This window comes from Corapipo altera, unplaced genomic scaffold, assembly GCF_003945725.1.
Source record: "Corapipo altera isolate COAL_440 unplaced genomic scaffold, ASM394572v1 326, whole genome shotgun sequence".
Taxonomy (NCBI): domain Eukaryota; kingdom Metazoa; phylum Chordata; class Aves; order Passeriformes; family Pipridae; genus Corapipo; species Corapipo altera.
The window spans coordinates 1,646,052-1,666,737 of NW_020884945.1; the positions used below are offsets into that span (position 1 = coordinate 1,646,052).

A 20,686-nucleotide genomic window follows, 5' to 3' on the forward strand; every position below is an offset into this window, starting at 1 on the left:
GTTTATGGATAACCTATCACATGTGCAAATAGGTGGATTTCTCATCTTTGCTTTATTTCCCACTCAATATTTTTTTCAATTCCTCCTTTTTCACTGATGGTGCAGGTCCTCAGCATCTCTGAACTGCCAGTGATAGAAGCTGCTGATTTACGCCCTCCTATTTACAGTAATAGATTCATTTTGAATATTTTTGCTGCTTCTTCTCTGCTTCCATCTCTTAAAATAGGTCTTTATTTTTCCTTAATGTTTACTCTTTGACTAGGTCACAGTTTTATTTTTAAAGCTTGAATGTTTTTAAACATATTTTCTCACTCTCCTCACTTATAAATAGGACCTAAAGACAGGCTGATGTAGAAAGCCCCCACCCTTGCTCTCCAAAGGCTGTGATGTTGTTTTTAGGTCTAGGAAAACAAGAAGTAAATTGTGCCCTGGAACAAGTGCAGCAAACTGAATGAATTATGGTTCCCTAAGAGCCTAACAGGTGACTGGAGTAATAGGAAACATGGGCTCGACAGGTATTCACAGGTAAGGAAAAAAGGAACTAGTGTTGTCTACCTCTGTTGGGCATTGATAAACGACACCAAGTCAGGACCAGGGGACACCAGCAGCTATAACTAATTGGAGTGCTTGTTCTATCTCCTTGCACAAAGCTCAATGGCTTCCTGCAGCAAATTAGCTAGAGTTTTGTTCCATTTTAGTGCCCTATCCAGGGAAAAAGGGAGGTTCCTGTGGTTCTGATGGGGAATTGGGAGCGCAAAGCCATGGGTTCTCGTTTCCATCTCCTCCTGCCGTAGGGAAGCCGTGTTCCACAGAGCACATACATTTGCATTTTGCCTTCAGCTCCAGAGTGATGGGCCTGGTACGGTGGGAGTGGGTGGATCTGAGCTCCAGCCCAGCTGACACTGCAGAACAGTGGGTGGCTGTAGCACACAGCAAAGCTGCATCTGCAAACTTCCTGGGGAGCCAGAGATCTGTAACAGCCAGTTTGGCACCTCAGAAAATGTGCTCACTCAGTATCCCAGTTTCCTACAAGTGCAAGAAAAGTTTGTTTGTTACATATCCAGAGTTACTCCCATACTGCTCACACATGTCTCTGCACATACAGAATCATAGAATCCAACATTTCAGTCTCAAGGCACACACAAAGGCATTTGAGGCAGAAGGACTATAATCTGAATAGAAACTATAAATATATTGGCTTATTTTCTATGGAAACATTATGCCACTAAAGCTTTTAGAACTAAGGAACAGTCACAGTGACTCAGAAGCTTCAAGTTTCAATAACCAAGGACTCTGATTTTCAAAAGGATCGAGGATCACAGGTCATTTTCAAATTTTGTTTTTGAAAATGTTATTTATGAAGGGTCCAGCTAATTCCCACCGAGATATTAACAGGACACAAAAGGATGAAGCACAGGTCTGCTAACAACTAATGACCAAAGAGATCTTTGGGAAAGTAAGGATAAACCCAAACGGGAAGGGAAATTTTGTCCAAGTGTGACAATCTGGCTGATGGGAGCAGGGAACACCAATCAGCAGGACTGGTCACAGGGGACAGTAGTCACTGCGTAGAAGTCTCCAGGGGGAATATGTTGGCTCCAAAAAACCTGAGGGATTCTGGTAATAAGTGCAGCTACTAAAGTGGAATTTTTCACTGCTCTTCAGTTTAATTGAACACTTTGTAGATGGTGAGTAACATTTGCAATGAGTTATAACAAATGTCACCTTATGAAACATCATGCCAGAACTGAATCCCTTTCCTTTCCAACAGTTTTGTAGAAAGAAAAGAAAGCTTCAGATATCTTAACTCCTCAGTGGAATCTCATCTCCCAGTCCAAGAAAGCATTTTGTAAATACTTCAGGCACATAAGAAGCTGCAATGAAACTAAACAGGAAAGACTGATGATTGATTTTCCTGAATGGTTTTCCTGAATTCTTCACATGCCAACACTGCATAGCCTAACAAACACGTGCTGCTGACTGGGTTTGTAAATGAGAGCATGCAGTATCAAAAAAAACCCCAAAACCAAAACACCCTGCCTGGATTACATGGAAGATTTCAGCAAAACCTTTTGCTGTTGAGCTGTCCCTCAGCCAGAGATCCAGCGCAATTACAGATGAATCTTCCAAACCTGATGTCGTTCTCCTTCAGGATTGTCTATTAGAGCATGAGTCAAACCTCTGGATGGAATGAACAAGCACAAGGATCCCTGCTCTCGCTGTCGCTTCTCAATACCACCAGTCTCCCGGAGGCAGCACCTCTTGGTGAAGCAGACAATGCTGGTAGACCCTAGACCACTTGTTTGTCCCAGACTGGTCATGTGTCTGGCTTAACAGTTAAAAAATGACAAAAATATTGATTAAATCCAGGGAAGAGAAGGGGTAGGTGCTGCCCAGGGAGAAGCAGCAATGATGTTCTTAAAAGGTAGCAAAACCAGAAACATTAAAATTTTGGAATCTGTGCAGACAGCCTGAAAATGCATGTTTTCCATATGAATTATCTTCACAGAGAGGCATTTTCTGCTACTTGAGTTAATATTTGGGGCAAAGAAAGTATTTCCAGTCTATGCCTGATTGGAGACGCCTCAGACAATATTCAGTGACTGGCTAATGCAGTGGTGATACCTGCAGCACAAACAGGTACAGAGAAACAAGAGAACTATAATAAACATAATAAACTACAAAAGATACAGGAAGAGGACTTCGCACTCAGTTTGGACTCTATCACCACTCTCCAGCTGGGATGTCCTTCTCCCTGAACTATAAGTCTAAATCTCCAAGCCATTTCAGCCTGACACCACTTCTGTGTTGCCTGACACAGAAATCAGAGTTTTAGCCCCTAAAAAGCAGCCATACCTGGCAGAAACAGCTTGTCTGGCTTGGAAAAGGAAGGCTTCTGGCCACATTACTTTGTCTAATAACTTAAAATGGTTTTTCTATTACTGTAAAAATTTCTCTGCATCTTTCACCACTCACTTCAGACCTATTTATCGCCTACACCAACAGGGCTTTCACTCTGAAGAGTCACAGCTGCCACAGGCAGGTTTGTTGGAATCTCCTGCTGCCTACTTTTGGACTGGACTTGTGGGATGGAGATGTTACAACCACAAGGGAATGGTATTACTCAAGTCAAGGGTTGGAAACAATGGCTTTGGCTGAAAACAAAAAAGTGGCTTTATACCTGCCACCATCTGTATGACATCTGCAATCAGCACTCTCCAAGACACTGCACTGTCCTCAACACCCCTGTGAGTCTCCCACTCTCTAGCACAACTCCATACCAAATGGTCAGCTCATCACACTCATGGATCATGCCCAGCTGAACCAGTGATCGCTTCAACACCAAGGGGGAAAGGGAAAAAATGAGCTTTCTTTTCTCATTTTCTTGTTAGAGAGAGAACATGATGAAAATTGCAGAATCTGGAGAGTTATGTGGTGACACAGGCAAAGGCTGGGGGGGCAGCCTGAGCAATGGGCAAGCAGCAGTGAGGAGGGGGCAAGGAAAAGGAAGAGCAGGGGAGAAGCAGTGAGTAGCAGCCATTAGTTACAGAGATGGTTAATGAAGACAGGCAGGCAAAGGTCACTCAACAGCACTGCCTTTTGCCACTAAAAATGCCATGAGTTGTCGCTACAAATTTTTTTAGGATCTGTTAGCAGCTGAGCCACTCCACCTTACATGCACAACATGCTCCCACATGCCACTGTCTCATGGGAATCAGAAGGACCTGTATTAAAAGGGATAACTGTAAAGGAATGAGCCAGTGCCAGTTTATATCCATGTACCTCTAGGCTCATTATAAAATAGGACCTTCCTGGATTTTATTTGCTTTTATCATCGTCTGACTTTTCATGCTGCTGACTCAGAGGTAGAAAAGTACCATTGCTCCTGATGGCTGAGTTCCCTCTGTAATGAGAGCAGCAGAGACTCGTACTGGTATAGAATTCAGCTATCAGAACTCACTGCTCTGAGCTGGTGTGAGCATCTGACAACCTGAGGAACTAATCAAACACGGATCTTGAACACAAGATCAATAGAAAAGAGTTACCTTTCCCACTTGATGGGACTCTGTACGAGCAGCCAACTCATATCACACATTAGAGCAGACCACAAACCCCCCCATCTGCCAAGCTGCACAGAGCGGCTGGTTGTTCCCTCCCACTGGAGATTCACTCTGACACATGTTGGCAAAACTCTTTGTGTGGCTTTAAATGTCACTACATCTTCTCTGTCGGATCTGCAGAAGAGTTTATGTGCTGTAAAACCCACCTGCACTTTCTAGTTGTATCAGCTCAATAAAAGAACTGATCCTTTGCAACACATCTTGCTTAACTGCTTCCTTCCTTCCTTTCTTCTGTGGATATTTCTCCCTTTTTGTATTTCAGACACAGTATTTTCCTCATTTTGCAATTCTAATCTTGACTCCAGGTCTGGAAATCATGGCCCATAACTGTGAAAATGGCCTCTTTCATCGTGTTCACACACTGCGTGCTCAGTACTGTTGATCTTTTTAAGAAAAGGTTATAAACCTGAGTTATGAAATGGTCCAGAAGGGCCACTTAGGTAAATAATATTACATGTAGCTAATGGACCAATTGAATTTGTGATTGGATCCTTCTTTTAAGTGCTCTAGATCTTATTTACTAATAATGCCTGGCTAAGCCCAGTATGAGGAAATAAAACCAACTTTGTAACCTTTTGTAATTCCTTTTCTTCTCCAAAGATACCCTCTTCTTCCAGAAAATTGATTTTTCTGGTTCAGTGGGAACCAGATTACAACCCTAAGTCTCATTGCTTCTCATGATGTCTCTCCATCACACCACCAGAAGCAGAAATTTTTTCTGATGCTTTTAAATGCAAAAAGACCCATGACTGAATAAACACACAACCTCAGAAGTATTTGAAAATCATAAAATTGTAATGACCTTCTGGTGCCTATGGCTGTGCAAATTCCATTTAGCAAAGGCCTGATGATCTCAGGAAGTTCATATTCAGCTTATAAGTTATATAAGATATATCATTCCCTGGAATAAGTGCTTTCCAAAGCTTGTAGGGCTGTAGTACAACACAAAAAATGAGAAACCAACAGCTAATAAAATCAGGGATGAGTAATCTAGTTTCACTGCCCAAGATGAGCAAAAGGGAGAGACTAATAGCATATGTGGTACAAATGCAAGGCTGCAGTCATTCATGATTCACATTGGAGGATATGTCCTTAAAATATGCAGAGAAAAATTTGCACTCCTCATCACCTCAGGCATAGGTAAGAACCCATATAGGCCTTGTGGTGTGGCACATAACCCTCTCATCCAAGCAGTGTTTGCAAAAGAAGACAACCTCGAACTTCAGATCATAAAATTTACAGAAGCCGAAAGAAAATTCTTTGCCAGTAACTCAAAATGTCACAATTTGACTCAAGTCCCAGCTCTGCAATTCTTAACTTCCCGAGGAGGGTGACAATAATTAAAGATATGTATGTCTGATTTGGAAAGGCCAGCTCTTTGGTGTACATCTCTTCCGCTGAATAATCAATTGATGAGTCAAGACCAACCACACATGGGATACATATATGTGTGTATATATATGTATATGTGCTTATATATACATATATATATGCTCCTTGCTGAAAGCTTCAGCTTTGTTTCATCTTGCAAAGCAGTGAGGCTCCTTCTGGTCAAAGATGAGCAAGCTCCCTTTGCAATAGGGGATCCTCCTCTACATCTCCTCCACCAGCCAGAGCATAATTCATGGACAGAGAGTTTGGGATGCCAACAGCTAGACCAGATCAGAAGCCTCAAATGCTTAGGACTCCCACAAGCCTCCTCTTCCCACAGCAGAGCTTCCCAAATGTCCAGGGATAGGCTCTCATGTTATTTAGATCCACATCAGGGACAGATTCCAGAGGACACTTCCCCAGTGCTGGCCTACAGGCACGTTTCACACTGCACTGATGGGGTGTTAACGATGCTGAAATGTCAGCCAGACTCCTCAGCCACGCTGGGCTGGACACGGGGAGAGCAGCTCTGTAATAAAAAACAGACACAAAGCAGGCATCCTGCCCTGCAGTGCAGTCAGAGGAGTTATCAGTGCACCCAAAAGAAAGAACCAAAGGCACAGGACCTGCCTGTTACCAAACTGTTGAAGCAACAGTGCATCCTGCATCTCCCTAGACTTCAGCTTCAGTCAAGGCCCAGGATTAAGCCCTTTTTGGCAGCAGAGTGCCAGTGTGTGAAGGGCAGCTTGTTCTTACAGGTTCCAGAGGGGATGTGCCATCAGGAGCTGCAAAGTGGTCCAGGGCAGAGGGGAGGGATGCAGACAGATCCCCACAGAGGGGTGTCTGGCTGCATCCCTCCAGCCAGCTCCTCTAGCAGGGCCATGGTGCTTTGGGATACACAGCTCTGCAGGTCAGTCCTGCATGGGAAGGGGTGCCAGAGTCCCCTTTCTCCTCTCTGAAGGCCTGTTCCCTGGTGGGTGAGGATACACTGCAAGCAGAGTGGAGCTGAGCCACTGGACTCAGACACAACCAGCACTTCTCCTGTGGTAATTTTTGGCTGGGACAGCCTAGTGGAGGGGACTGACTGGTCTTGGCTCTATTTCAGGTTAGGCCAGAAATGCAACTCAGGAGGGCAGGGCCTTGGTGAGCCTCATCCCCTCTACTCAGGCATCCTGGTCTGTTGTCCTGTTTAACCCCAGCCATTAACTCAGCCCCATACAGCTCCCACTCACTCACTCCTGGTGGGAACAGGGGCATATTCTTCATACCCTATTAAATGAATTTACTTCCACTTCCACTATTTCTTTCAGGGATGACTGACATGTCTCTGGTTTAGCCACAGTGTCTGTTGTTGTGTTTTCCCTCTCTTCTCCTTGGGGGTGATGCATAATACTGAGAAGTGTTTGGTAGGTACTGGACAGGGCCCAGCACAGTGAGTTTTGCCTCTTTGAAATATCCACAGCAATTTTTCACTTGTTCAAACACTTTATCACTTCATCAGGATCCTGCATTTGTTCAGGAGCAAAGTTCCAGACCATTGGTACAGACTCTTTGGTGCTGCTATAAGGCAAATACTGATGCTTTATGAAAGCACTGGAGTAGCAGCACTGCCTTTCTCCTGCCTGAAAAATGCCAGGCTAGTACCAAACTGCAGAGGCAGCAGAGTTCAGGCCGTGTGAGGCACTAGCCTTGATCTCACAGCATCCTGATGCTTACACACAGACAACCTGCAGTAAGTTGTAAATGAGACAAGGGCATGGATTCAAATTACTAAGATGCAACGTAACTTGTAAGGCAGTTCAGGGCCAACTGTGAAGGGCTCTGGCCCAAAGTAGGGAATGTAGCACTGGAAAAACCATTTGGGTGAGAGGCACCAATCCACTGGCACTTCTGAGAAGCCAAAAAAGGGATAGTTTGGAGTATCCCTCCACCTAGAGTACATTCCAAACCTCTCTACCAGATCAAAGTATGTAAGTCACAAAACAGATTTAAATCTCTGACAGCCACCACAGCCCTGCCTCATGATGTTTGTCCTGTGTAACACCCAGACATCAGTGAGTAATCACATTGTTTTGGATGTAAGGGTTAGAAAGAACATCTTCCTTAGCTGGTGTTTCCTCTAGGAACAGCGCTGGGATGGGCAGTTGCAGCTTCTGGAAGCAGACATTGCACTCTAGGGCTAGAGCAGTGTGGATCTGATCCATTCCTAGGACGGCAAAAAATTACAAGAGATCCTTTATGTTCCCTGTCCTGCCAGGACTGAGAGAGGCTGAGAACTGAGTCTGCAAGCAGTGGTCTGCACTAAGCACCTGGATTTTGGGGTGGATTGAGAGATACTGTGATTTAAGATGTTGTGTGGCTTCACACAGACACACGTTAGTTGGTAACGCTCGCTTTCATTTTCAGCACTGCCTAGGACAGGAGATGCACTAAATTCAGTGCTTCTACCAAGATCTGAATTGTGAAGGTGGGGAAAAACAACACTTTTGGTCTCTCAATATTCTCACCTGACAATAATAATACACAGGACATCCACTCCTTGTCGTTGTGTCTCACACACAGCCCAAACAGCCATGCAGAACATGGGTCAAGAGTCATCCTTGGGATCAGGGCATGCAACATCCTTGTCTATCTCCAGCTCTGCCAGAGGGCTCTTTGCAGAGTGTAGGTATCTCAGATTTGATTTCATCTGTCCTGAAAGCAAGACACAGCTTCCAGCATGTCTTAACAGGAAGGATAACAGCAAAAACCTCTGGTGTTGAGCCAATTGCAAAGCTCCTATTTGTGAGACAAAAGGAGGGGGTAGTATTGACCCATCCCTGGAATACTTCAGCATTCCTTCAACAAAAATCAGTCTCGGCTACTAAAACTGTTGAAGTTATTAAAATGGTGATGGAATGGCTGCAGCATGTGCTTTTAGCTACTATTACAGTGAAGTATATACAGCTTGCAATTGTCCCACTTCTTTCCACGCAGCCATCATGCAGCTGACAATAAATAAAAATGTACCATTGTGAGGGGCTTATAAAAAACCAAACAACCCCGGAATATATTCATAGTACGTATCTTTGCAAATGCAGGCAGAACAGAAAGCTCATTTTGTCTGTCTGACGTCATTGCTCTGTCCCCTACTTTTTTGAGATGGGCTATCTATTCATTTTCCACCACCTAATAACAAAAAAGAGATGTCAACTGAACTGAGAAATACTGTCAAGCGTGCCATCCTGTTGTCTTATCTGCTAATGCAGCACTAATGTAGCATGGCATCATTATCATCTCCAGGCTCTGTGTCCACTGCTTCCGTGCCTGTGCTTGTGATCTCTGGCTGCTGTAGCTGTTGAAGCAGAGATGAAAACGTGCAAGACCATGAATTCTGTTTCCCTGAGTTAAATTCCAAACCACGGTAAATATGGAGGAATTAAAACCCAAATTCATTGCATATGCAGAATACTGGGGACAGGAATACAAGGAAGCTGTGCCCCATAGGCAGGGAGCACACCACATGCATTTTGCAGTCGTTTTCATAAATGGGACCAAAAGCAGAGTGCCAGCTGCTCTGCTCCCATGGGGGTGCTGGTGCCTGGCAGTGACACTTGTATGCCTGCACTCTGTGGAAAGGGAACAAGCTCTCAGACATCTCTCCTTTCTAAAACCTTCACAGGAGAAAAGGTTTTTTTAGGGGCTTCCAGGCAGAGGAAGAAAAATCTGAAAAATCCAAATATTTGAAGACGCTAGAGCAGATAGCTGATCTGAATACAGCACAGCTTCTTGTGGGGAGATTATCCTCTCCTTCACCACCTCCAACCTGGCATGGGGGGATTGTCTCTCTTGCATCAGCTCCAGCTGACGTAGGACACAGCCCCCTCTCTATGCAGTTTCCTCATGAGGTTGAACCCTAGTTCCAGCACACCACCAGCAAATCCTGTAGTCTGAGCCACCTGGAGGGTTGTAGAGCTGAGAAGGAGAAACATGTCTGCAAGCAAAAGGTTTCGCCGCACGTATTTTAAAATGATGGAGACTAAGCATTACAGATTGCAGTGGCAGGGCAATCACAGTTTGTCTCAGTCATGGTTTTGCACAAGTCAGCCCTGGTCCTACCATTCTTCACTGCTATCTCTGCAGACATGGTCCCTCGACAAAACAACTGCCTTGGCTGTGCAGTAAAGCAAGATATTTTATGGAGAGGTGGAAATGCCATACAGTAAAAAGAAATCTTCATAGAAAGGATGTGGGAGGGAGCTTCTTCTGACAACGATAATAAACAGAATAGTCTGAAGATAAAATAAAGAAGCAAAAGCAAATCTTAATTCATTAAGATAGCTCAGGAAAGAGCCTAGAACTGCAGACTGGACAGTTTTTGAAGGCCTGCAGAAGGGCTGCAGGCAATAGAAACACATTCATTTAAAGTGGAAAAATGTTGTTCTCAAGGGTGTTAAGCAGGCAAATCCAAAAGACATCAAAAAATGCTGCACAGACATAAAGCAACCTGGAAGAGTAGTAACACTGTTATATTGCTTGTAAGTGAAGAAACGCAGAGAATCAGATATTTGCTTCTATTAATGCCCTAAAAAGGTTCCTGAATAATATCTCCAGCATAAAACTTGTCTGTTCAACCTCCAGATCATTCGTATAAAATCAGAGATTTGGGTCAGAGATTTGTAGGAGTGATTTGCAGGAGCAACCATGTTATTTCTTAATCGTTGCATACTTGCTTTGTGCCCTTTGGCTCCCAACAACACCCAGCTCTTACGTGGCTGTTCAGCCACAGATCTAAAAGGACTTTTAAAAGGATGAACAGCATTCATCCTCTTGTTGTGTGGACTGGAAATATGCAGCAAACAGAAGTTACTGGTTTCATCCTTTTGTGACAGCAAGTGACAACCAGCCAGAACCACCCAGAAATACAGATGCACATATATATTATATACATACAGCTTAATAGGTGTAACAGATCTTTGGTGCCTATTGAGGCACCTCAATGCCAGAGTGGTCTGGAGTCAGAGTGCTCCAGGGAAGCTGTGTCACTGAGGTCCTTTGCAGGGATGGGAAATGCTCTTCCCCTGCCCTCCTCCTGCCTCCTGTAGAAAGAGAGCCAAGCAGGAGTTTTGCCCACACCTGCCCCTCACCATCCAGGCAGCCACAGTGGTTAACAGCAGTACTGTGGTCTCTCTTCCCTGGGCTCACGTTTGCAGACATCCTTCTGCCCCATAATCTGACAGTGGAAGCCTTCTGGTGCCCTTTTCCAAACTCACAGCAGTGACCCCCCTCTCCTGGGACCCATGCCCTGATGGAGGGCAGCAGTTCTGTCCCACAAAAGGTTGTACAAGAGGTGATGATAAAAACTAGAAATGTCCTACCTTACTAGGGAAAACCTTATTTTAAATATCCCACAGAGTTACTCTGTCACATACTGAAAAACCTGCAGGACGTAATCTTGGAAATCAGTTCTTGGGCTTTCTAAGGGAAACATCTTAGATGGGCATTTTTTTCCTCCCCAAGCTCTTGTCTATGGTACACCTTAATGTTGCTGCTTTTTTCTTTATTTATATTCTTCCATCAAAATACTATTCTAAAATTTTCTCCCATTTTCTTTGGGTTTTAATTTTGCAGTTTTTTTCCCTGTTCAGTTAAGTGTTCATTCAAGACACCTCAGACATCCAAGGTGAGGCTCATCAATTTTTCTTCAGAGGAATTTTATTTTGTATGCTCTGGGTTTTAGGCTCAGCTACAGTATAACTGCAGGGGGTTCATGTTTAAATTGAGCTCTATTCCTCTGGCTACAGGAGTAGACCTATGCAAAGGAAATGCACAAATCCATAAATAAGGCTTGGCACAATTTCACTGCTCTATTTAATGCCGAAATTTTCAAGCTCTGTTTTCCCAAACCTCTTGCTTCCAAATTCCTGCACCTGTTAATTTGTTAATTCTGTTTTCAGTGAGTTTAGACTTATGTATTCCTAATTATGCTAATGAATAATAAACTACTTAAACTATTAATGTTTTTCAAACCTTAAAAAGAAAGTTAACAAATACCTTGCCCCTGGGTCTGTCTTCACTGTTGGACCCACAGACCAGTACAGGGCATTACCTTTTCTCTACTAGATTCTCTTGAGAGGACATTGTGTCTTCCCTTTCTCCCTCCTCCCTCTCCCTCTCAGGTTTCTTCTGACACAGCCTCACTTTCTCCTTTTCAGTCTGATCTCTGTTGAGAAGAAGATCTTGCAGGTTAATGAAAATCACCCCCAAGGTGGTAATTATCACAGCTGTCTCTACCAGTTTTCTTTTCCTCTCTTGACATTCATTTCCTCTCCCCTCCAACGCTCTGTAAAGGCTCCTTGCTGCTGCTCCCTTCCAGCTAGCCCTCACAACTGGTGTCTGGAACCTGCTGAAAGTTCCTGGGGTGCCACAGACCTCTGTCCCCCTCCTGTCCTTTGTGCATCTCTCAGGATTCTGTCAGTTGTAATTCTGGCAAAGGAATGAGCCATGAGACAATGTGTGGTCCCTACAAGGCAGTAGCTGTGGCCTCTCCTTTCCATGCACCCAGTTTTACCAACTGCTCTTCTGCTCTCCCTGAACATCTCTTGGTTTGTGTTTTCCTGGCTCCTCCACAAAACATAGGTTAGATCACTGTAGACATACATCAAAATTGGGATTTATTGCAAACAAAAGGAAGAGAGAGCACTGAACCTGCGAAGAAGAAAGGTGACTAATTCCTTAATTCACCCAAACAACATCTACCTGCACAATGTTCTTGGCTGCTTGGTGTTTCTTCCAACCTGTGCATTCCTGATAAAAGCTGTACTTTTTATGTGCCTGTCTTCCCTGGATGCCTGCACAGAGCTGCTAAATCACAGATATACTTGCAGGATATCGTCCTCACCATCTCCCTGACGAGGCAGCATTGTTTCTTACGGGACAGATGGCTCACAAGAGCCTGATCTCTGCCAACAGAGCAGCAATGTCTGTAAAGTGACTCTGGAAGCAACTCTTTTGGCATTAAGATTGAGAATGAGGATAAACCACACCAAGGAGAAGGCCACAAGCAGCATCACTCTCAGCAGGGTATCAAGGAGCTGTGTCACCCCAGGAGAGCAGTTTTCCCCAGGGTTCTGTGCTGTTTGTAACTGCTCACAGTCTGCACGACTAGACTAGATTACAGTCATGCCACGCTTGTCACTTCCTTGGGAGCCTAGCCACATTGGCTAGGGTTTATTTTCAGCCCTGAGCTTTGGGAGTTCAATAATTACATGAGAATGTGTTCTTCTGAGGGGGAAAAAAAAAGTTTCTAGCCTCTAGGGTGTGAAGTAAAGAGTGTGAGTCACTGAGTGAACTTCATTGATGCAGAAACCAGACAGAAAGTGTCTCAAATTCTCTAGGTTTAAAAATCTCTTAGCTTTAAGCCAAAGCTTGCAGATTTGAGGCATGGGGCAGAGAGGGGAGAAATGGGCCTTGGAGCACAGGGATTTGGCAATACTAGAATCATAGAACATCCTGAATTGGAAGGGACTCACAGAGATCATCGTAGTCCAACTCCTGTCCCTGCACAGGAACACTCCAAAAATCCCACCCTGTGCCTGAGAGCGTTGTCCAAATGTTTCTTGGACTCTGTCAGGCTCAGGGCTGTGACCACTGCCCTTGGAGGCCTGTTCCAGTACTACAGCTGCTTGCTTTGGGGGTGCCAGATCTTCTCTGCTGGTCACTGCACCTCCTTCCCTGTAAGCCTTTTCCTGGATAGGAAAAAGACAGCATGATCTACACTGCAAGGGATGTCTCTGTGCTCTGCTCCAGTACCAGGCAGGTCAGGGCAACAGTGGCATTTTGTACACTGGTTGGAGCCCACACACTTCAAGGATTGCCTGCTCTGCTATTTATAAAGCTAAAAGGTTGTTATCACTCAGATAACTCAGTGCAGAAGCATCACTGGCGTTCTCCATGAAGACAGCTTTGTCAGTCCATTAAACCATGCCAGCTCGATATCATACACCCTTGTTCACATGTAGTGACAGAGGATCCCTTTGAGTCAATCTGATAAAGCAGCCACCAATTTAACACTGCTTTTGGCAGAGGAGAAGTGCATTTCTGTACAGGCCTACTTACAGCCAAGGCCTGCTGAAGCTTCTTTCCTGCAAGACCATTTCTAAGAGTACCACACAGAGCTTAATATCAGCTAAGAAAATATGTCACACACTAGACAATTTTATTTAAGTGTAGTCATAACTGTGGCTACAGATAGAAATGCAAACAGCACAGATATTACCAGACAGGCACTATTTTCAAAGGGCCCTCCACCTTCAAATCCCTGCCTACTAGCACATCTGGTTAGGGATCCCTGAAAAATACAAAGTATCATCAACCCTCATTTTCTAGGTGAAGCAAAGCAGGAGACACTACCAACTTTGGAAAGAATATCTAGGGCCAGTAAAACTCATTCCACTCCACACCTTAGCCACTGATTGAACTACATGCAGAAAACTGCAGAGGAGAGTAAGGCTTCCCTACTGATGTTTTCCCTACTGATGTTTTCACTCAAACGAGGCACTGGAGCAGCAGATGTACAGTGATGATGCACTGCTAGTCTCCTCTGACAGGCACTGTTCATTCAAATCCTCATTTCCTTTTGGTTTCCTCTTGCTTTTTCATCTGAAATCTTCCATCCTCAATGACTGCGAAGAATCTGAAAATTCAGGTATCTGCTGCTTAGACAGCTACAGGAGTTAGCAGACACCCCAGAAAAGAACAAAAGGCTCAGAGAGGTCTGAACAGTCCCATCCATCTCAGTGAGGTGTTAATTCTGGGGCACAATCGCTGCTGGTCACAATTCCAGTCCTTACACACAAAGGAGATGGAATTAGCAGTTTGCATTATTCATCCTTCATACCTCCATGCTTGGGTGATGTTTGAAGACACCCTCACCTATTTTGCCCCACCTACTGAATAAAATTTGTACAAGTGAGCTGTGTTTAAGGTGTTCACTGAAACACAGGAAACACACAAAGTTTGAGTAGCAATGCAAACTTCTGGAGGGACCACTGCACATGCCAGACATCACTTGGACACTGTTTCACCTGGCATAGGTTCCTTTATAGAGCAAAGACTGGAGTGGCACTCCCAGTTTTTGCTTGCTCAGGCTGACCCCAGTCCTGGACTCTTGAACTCCCTCCTGCTGTGTACACAGTGTTCAAAATGTAATTCTCTCTTCGGGGAGCTGTTTCCAGAGAAGGGGGACTTTTGACACTGACTGGAGGAAGGAGTGTCAGGCTCAGATCCCCACTGCACAGCTACCTGAGGCTCAGCTTTCTGCACACCTACAGAGCTGTCAGGGACGACCAGAGAAGCAGCACAACCACGTCAGCTGAGTTTCTCACACATCATTAGCTCTGTGGCATAACAAGCACAATTAATGTGTGGGAAATGAGATTAGTCCCCAGCTCTCCCCTGACTTTGGCTTCTTGTGCCAGTTATGGGAAGGGTCTGGTGGTTCCCAGCAGAATGGGGTCTGTTATAAAGTACACTCCATCACACATGGCAAAATAAAGTGTAGGTTAAATCCTCGAGGTGCCTGAGAAATTCTCTGGGGTTGAAAAGTAATCAGGACTCTAACTGGGAGTTTTAGCAGCAGCATTTGACCATCTGACAGCCACGTCCCAGGGACGTGGCAAACTGGGGATTTTTCCACTGCCTTTCTGGTGCAGCTTGGGAGAAGCAGTTTTTCAGATTACACTTCTGTTTGCTTCCCTCCTTTGGTTTTAGGGGTATCACTGGTGGCTACGAGTAAGGACACCAAGAGGCCCCAGTCTTGGTTACTGTAACAGGAACATATTCTGTTTCTAGAATTCATCTATAGCCTTCTTCCCAGCTTCAATAAATTTCACTGCACAGCTCTCTTTTTCCAAATACTGTCAGCACTCTTCTTTGCAGATATACAAAAGCAGATAAAGTGTCTGATTAAAAAACAGATACAAAAGGCTAAACCCAGGCTGTATAACAAACAACTGACATAGATATTAAATGAAGACCTGGGAATTTTTTTCACTTACTCTTTCAATGGGCATAATGACCATGTACAGTTCCATAATTTCAAGCTCTATGGTTAGTTTTACACATTTCCTTGTTCATCTAATTAGCTGTTCAATTCTTGAACATTGTCCATTAAATTTTATTACCCACAATCAAGTTTTCATAGCAGAACAGCAAAAATGACAGCAAAAGCAGTATCAATGGAGGATATGTTACATGCATCATCACAAGGGAAAATTGGGACTTCCCTCAAATTCTGAGATTTTTCTAGACAGACTGTGTGACTGATTAAAATAGTGAGTCTGAGTTTGCTTCTGTCACAAATCTAAAATTAATTCTTTGACTCTTTAGGATTACCCTTCATCCCTATACACTTAATTACACACAGGACTTAATTTGGATTCACCAAAAGTGTTCAGGTTCACTGTTTTCTCAAGACTTCATTTTTCAGGTCCCTTTCTATAACTACACTAAAGGAATGGGTTTGTATTTAGTAGCTAATTACAGCCAGTGTATGCGTGAAAAAACAAAATGAAACAAAACAAAACAATTTTTTACTGTGATGAACTAAGGCCAAATTCTTCTCAGCATACTGAGGCTTCCCTACACCTTGTGTTCTGAAGTGCCATAATGGACCAGAAACACCTTTTTGTTCAGCATTACAGTGCTTGTAGCCTATCTTCCCTCAACTTCTTCAGCCCCTCCTTCTCTGAGATTTCCACCCCCTGCCCACCAATTACCTTTGCCAGCACAGCTCTCCAGGGGGAAGACAAATTCAGCACACACTTTCCTGTCCTCCTCCCCACTTCCAGGAGCCTTTGCATTCTGTTTTTTAGCTGCCAGTAAAGACATCTTTTCAATTCTGCCTAAAATCCACTAGACCAATTGCTTGCTATGTGCTTTCTTCACATACCTTTGGCCCAGGTCTGGCTCCTTCCTCTCAGAGCTATTTTCAGAGCTGCAGTTCAGGTCCATCTGTACTGATTTCTGATCAAGACACAGTGGAGTAGACCTTACTACCTCTGACAACCACAAATACTGTTCTCTTGTGCCAGACCAACAGCCTGCAGAAGCTGAGCCAAACAGCCTTCATGGAAAACTACAAGGCATCAGCCATGCCCACGAAGGGGCATCAGCCATGCCCTGATTTTAGGTAGTGACAAAGTTAGCTATTCACCTATTTGGTTCTATCTACATGAGCACAAGTTCCTCCCCGCAGTGAGCAAGGGATGCTGCTGCCACTGCTCATCCTACAGATCCCAAGGCAAGGAACTCATCCACTCCTTTGGCAGCCTTTCTCCTTACAAGAGGCTGTTTCAGCTGGAGAGAGAATCAGTGCAGCTCTTAAATCTCTCAGTTCAATCCTGTGAACTCAGAAATTTCTCCTGTCTCCTAAAAGACATACTGAGAGTCTTCTGCAATTAACTCATTCCATGTCAGTTTAGCGAGTGTCTCCTCTGCATGTGTTTGTTAGAAATTAGGTACTTGAACACACAAATTTGGGTTTTTTTCCCCACTGGTTGCCTCTGGATTTCCAAGGAGAGGATGAATGATGAAGACGAGGACTATAAGCCGTATGGGCTCCACCATATATTTATCATGGTGACTACAGCTCTTCCCTCTGCCCTGTTTTTTCTCCAAGCTCTACCTTAATTATTTAAAGGTGCCACTTTCAGCTGACTCTGGCACACTGCTGTGCATCACACCCTGCACTAGCCATGCCACTGTTCTTGTATTTGCCCTCACGTTGCCTGCTTGTCTCCTATCCACACGCTCCTGCAATGGGAAGATGGCACAGCAATCCTTGTGCCTCTCCTCAAGGCCAGGCCTGGAGCCTCCAAGTGCCATTTATTCACAGTATGCACTTTGGAGGGATTCCAAGTTGCAGATGCTTTTCTGCCTCAAGTCTTCATTTTTCCTCCTGGTACTCTGGATTTTATTTCATCCCTGAGGTGACATAGAGCAGTCCACCCTCGCTCAGTCATGGATGACTTATTTTCCTTAACAAAATCAAAATGTTTTGCTAAGGGTGTATTTCAGGTCTTGAAATAGATTTGGGGGGGATTTTTTTTTTAATATGAGGATTATTACCCAGTTTCCCTTTATTTGTGTTTTGAGATTTTGTGTTTTCAGTATTTGTGTTTCGAGTTTTCTGTTGTGCTTTTAATGACAGCAGCACTCAAACTCACTCTGAATGCGCTGGGTCAGGTAAAGCAAACAGTGTCCCACTCGTAAGTGAGATGCTCTCTGAAGCCAAAAAACCTGCTCAGCAAATCATACTGCCAGTCCCAAACCTCTGCTGAGTTAGCCAAGAAACCACACATCACCTTCAAGGGGAACTACAGGAGTGAGGGGTCTGCGTGAAAGAAGCTGGACTCCTCCAAGAATTCCCTTGTATTATTTCAGGAAAGCTACTAAGGCTCCTTGTAAACCCTTAGCAGGACAGTCCAGACTGTTAGACAGTGACTGACTCGTTCCACTTTTCAAGTGGAAAAAAATCAAATGCTATCCATACGTTTCCCAAATTTCTTTCTGGACTTCAACATTCTATGAAAGAAAAGGAGGGGCAGCAATAGCTCCAGAGATGCTTTGCTCCTGCCAACGATCCCAAAGCTTGAGCTGCCCCAAAACACGTGCAAACAGTGCACCAGATAATGCCACAGAGAGTGAGTGGAAAGCCGGCATGAAGTGTTCAGCATTCCTCCAGTATGTCTTCCTTAAAGCCCGAAAAAGGTGAAACCACTTAAACAAACAAACACACACACCCCATCCCTCCCTGGGGGAAAAAAGAAGATTGCCCACTCTGGTTTGTTCAACAAGAACAACGCTCCCAAAGCCACGGCACCAGCACAGAGCCAGCCAGCTCCCATATCTGTTATTGACAACGAAGCTGTTTGTTTGCACCGCCAGGCTGAGCAGGAATGACATTTCTGTTGCGGTGCAGCAAAAGGTCAGCACTTGCATAAGCTGATAAACGCGAAGTCAAGGTGACTCTACTTTATGTATTACATTAGCACAGGACTGCAAATCCTGAGGGCACACAGCGAAGTCTAACTAAGCAATGTAAGCAACTACAACGTTGCAACCGAAAACATCAGGGGGAAAATCCTTCCACCTCGTGCCTAAAATGCGGGACGTCTCAGGGAGTGTTTGCAGTCTGCTCAGGGAGAAGGCACCAAACAAACCAACGCGAAGGTACAGGGATGAATATTGCCTGTTAGAGGTACCTCCTACATGATATTATTACTTTCCATTAAATTGAACAGAAATACCCAGGTTCCGGAAACAGTGTCTCTTTGTAACACCTGCATGATTGGATGAATAAATCTGTTTTAATTAACTGCCTTTTTTATAGTAGGCTGTAACAAAATATTGTGAAAAAGTGAGAAGCTGATAGTTGGCTTTGAGATTTCAAATAACCTCCTAATTAAGTCTGTATATATTTATATGTCATCTTAGTGAAGAAAATACTTAGAGCTCTCCTTTCTTTTAACTTCCTTTTCTATTTCCTTTTCTAGTGTTAGCTAATAATTTACTATGCTCTTCCTTCACATTGCTTCAGCCAAAGCAGAGCCAAATTGTTCAAATGCATGTTATACACTCTGGATTTCATTCTGCTTATGCAGATTCATTTGTCTTGCTGACTTTAGTGACATAACTCCTAATTGCACAGGTAAAACTGAAAAGAGAAGTTATCCTGGATTCCTTCCTGCTTCACTGCACTTACGATGCCATTGACTAGACTCACCAAATTAAAACTCTTCTCTAGCTCAGCAGGGAAGGTATTGCAAAGCTTTGGTAGCACATCAAAGCATCTCTGTGCTTTGCTTCCCGTTTCACATCCCACCACTGTGGTCTGTGACATGCTGTTATGTTCCACCGACGTAGTCTATCACATGCTGTTAGCAAACTTCTTCAGTTCTCAGCCCCAAAGCCTGCTACGTTTTGACTCAGTCCATTGTCACTCACTTTTGGGCTTTATCTTCCCTCCTCAGCACCCTCAAAAAAAGCAAGAGAAGAGAACAAGTGCCAGTGTAGGAGTATGTCTCTGTCCATATGTCACCAGTGCTTTGCTGAGCATGAAAGTGTGTGCAGCTTTAGGGGGAGCTTTAGAATCAAATAAAGAACAAGTTTGCGGGACCATCTCCTGGTACCTTCTGTATCAACATGCAGAAATAGGGTTTCAGGTAGCAGGAAACATTGGAGGGGACTCCCCAAAGACTGTATTGACATTATCTTGGAGAGTAAAGATGTTCAGGTCATGGAAAGTTCTTGGGCTGTAATAAATAGAAACAGGATTCTTTCTTGCAACAATCACATGCTGCTGGGTTTTAATGTTTCCTATGGGTGAAATCTATGGTTTTCTGCCCCATAATGTCTCCCCAGCAGCCCAGACATGAAAGGCACTGACAGCAGTGCTACAAACACATACTGGCTGGTCTAATGCCAATGGATCACTGGGTTTCCACCAGCAATAGTTCATTACTTTGTAGTATTAATCAGTTCCCATGGATTCAAGCCCTCATGCAAAGTGCAGTCATTCTCCCAACATCTATGAAAATGGAGATGGTCCAACTAAAAAACTTTCTGGTATTCATACATCCCCCTGTGTCTTCAGCATCCCTGCTGCACACAGCTGGTCCAGCTGGGCTAGACAAATTCTACAGTCTGAGGAGGCGGTTTCCAGAGTTCATTTTTCAGGTGCAAGACAGTCTCTTTAGCACCAACGTAATGCTCTTGATAATGATAATTGATCCATATGGATTCAACAGGAATGTTAGATAAAAAACATTAGATTAGGCTTCTGGTTCCAAACCAAGATAGTAAAAGAATAAATTTAAGAGATAGAAGTAGGTCTACTTATGTGTTGGTTAATTTAGAAACAAACCAGTACTTTTGAACAGCATCAGTTATCCATCATATTTATCTTTCCTATAAAAGATTTCACACTTCCACTGAAGAACTGCCCATATTCTTCATTTCTCGTGTCTGAGGTCTCAGTTTTTTACTACTCAATTCCCCACTTAGTGCTCACAAAGGCAGATTCTGTATGTTGAGACTATAAAAGATAAACACAATGGGAATCCATCCATCAAAAAATCTACACAGCATGTTTGTACCCCTTCTGTATCCATGTTAATAGCAGAACACTGTTCGATTGCTTCTGAACTAATAAA

General features: G+C 43.9%; 1 protein-coding gene across 1 annotated transcript in view; it reads right to left on the reverse strand.

Moving 5' to 3' along the window:
- Positions 1-19,352, reverse strand: part of TRPC5 (transient receptor potential cation channel subfamily C member 5) — a 93,522-nt gene extending 74,170 nt beyond the window's left edge. Inside the window, exon 1 of the mRNA XM_027662407.1 lies at positions 19,258-19,352. The gene's annotated coding sequence lies outside the window, so the exon portion shown is untranslated. The remainder of the gene's footprint in view (positions 1-19,257) is intronic.
- Between the last annotated feature and the right edge of the window lie 1,334 nt (positions 19,353-20,686).